Here is a 1,735-nt window from a genome sequence, read left to right on the forward strand (position 1 = left end):
TTCAAATTGATTAAGTAGTCATACAATGTTTATAATGAAATTAATATACATATTAATTCAAGGTTTTTATTGGAAATATTGACAGTTAAATAGCATTTTAGAATATAAATGCCAGTATAATCACAGGTGATCTGAGGAACTTAATTTTGGACAAGTTCATACAGGCGTTTTACTATTTAAAACCAATACTGTTTTGAAACCCTGTAGGACTTTGACCAGGGTTTTGAAACCCACCATAATATGGAGGAGGGCTTTGAAACCAAGGAGGGTTTTGAACAGAGTTTTGAAACACAACAAAGCTTTGAGCAGGATTTTGAAATCCACCAGGAGATGGAGCAGAGTTTGGATTAGACATCATGACAGGATTAGCCTGCACGTAGACCACAGGTGGAGGCTGCTGTGTCTGGGGCTGCTGCATGACAGTCCAGTACGAACCCTGAATGCAAGCACAATGAAACCTGTTACAACACTGCACTTTCACACTTTCACTTCGAAGTGAGTTCTAATGAATGCAAAACTTGTCATACCATTATACTGTGTTAGTTCTGAATGGAAGTTATCAGACAATGCGGAAGGGGGATAATCACAGGAATCTCACAGACTGTAAGCACAGCAGCAGTCAGCAGCCAATTCTGCAGCCAAAAATGTTACATCAACCAACATGAAATAGTAGAAATCATTGATCTTTAAAAGTAACATCATTTTGAAAGTAAGGTTAAAACAAAATACAAAATATTTATCTCAGTGACACTGGACATGTCATTGAGATAAATATTGCCTTGTTTTTGGCTGAAGAAGTCAGTGTTGATGGAAATTAAAATAACTATAGCTTCATCAGCAGAATATTTTTGTCAGAAGAAACTTTCACTTTAAGTTACTGTGTAATGTTTTTCTCTACGTTACTTTTTATGTTCTTTTGACAAAAAACACTTTTTGAATATACTTTTTTGAAACTATTCACAAAATAAATTGTCTCATCTAACATGTACTACTAATGATAATTTAATATTTTTATTGACCTTATAACTTCTGACAGACAGTGACACAAAAGAAAATTAAATAATTTAACAATTTGAGAGACAATTTCTAAATATAAAACAATACATTTAGAAACATATTTCATCTTCACTGTGTTGTATATGTAACAGTGTTTATATGCATTCATATAGAAATGAATGTACAAAACTTTTCTAACTATACAAAAGTAAAACGTTTTACCTGCTTTTGTGGGCGATCTTCCTGGCACCTCCGTAGATGACAGCAAATGTGTAGAGTACAGTAAAGTTCGCTTTGCTTTTGAGCACATAAAATATGCTGCAAAACCTGCTAGTCTGGCTTTCTCATCTTGAGCCTGACTGAAAATAAACATGCATAGAATTTCATTTTGCTGCTTATGTTCTGTGATTGCAGTTTTCATCTGCTAGAGAAGTGGTCTGCAAACTGCAGCTCTCGAGTCGCAAGCGTCTTTGTGGCTAATTTAATATATTAAATAATACAACATCATCCTGTATTTCAGTTTCATTCTTTTGTTCTGTGCTCCTGTTAAACAAAACACTGGCCCCAACAGTATTTCAAGTAATTACCTTCCCCCATGTTTCAGGTCTATCTGGAGGGGTCCTAAGCAAGCTCAGGAATGACCATTACACCCCCACTGTGAGTCTTCACCCAAGCCTCCATGTGAATTTCTCTGGATAACTTTTCCTGTCCCTTTGACCCCTTCCTAGATTAAACCTTT

General features: G+C 35.4%; 1 long non-coding RNA gene across 1 annotated transcript; it reads right to left on the reverse strand.

The window, feature by feature from the left end:
- Positions 1 to 1,422, reverse strand: LOC103468259 (uncharacterized). The gene is made up of 3 exons (XR_534190.2): positions 1,219 to 1,422; positions 528 to 632; positions 1 to 436 (listed from the first exon to the last, which is right to left on the reverse strand). It is a non-coding gene; the product is annotated as an uncharacterized LOC103468259 (long non-coding RNA).
- Between the last annotated feature and the right edge of the window lie 313 nt (positions 1,423 to 1,735).

The sequence above is a fragment of the Poecilia reticulata genome, linkage group LG8 (genome assembly GCF_000633615.1).
Source record: "Poecilia reticulata strain Guanapo linkage group LG8, Guppy_female_1.0+MT, whole genome shotgun sequence".
In the NCBI taxonomy this organism is placed as follows: Eukaryota; Metazoa; Chordata; class Actinopteri; order Cyprinodontiformes; family Poeciliidae; genus Poecilia; species Poecilia reticulata.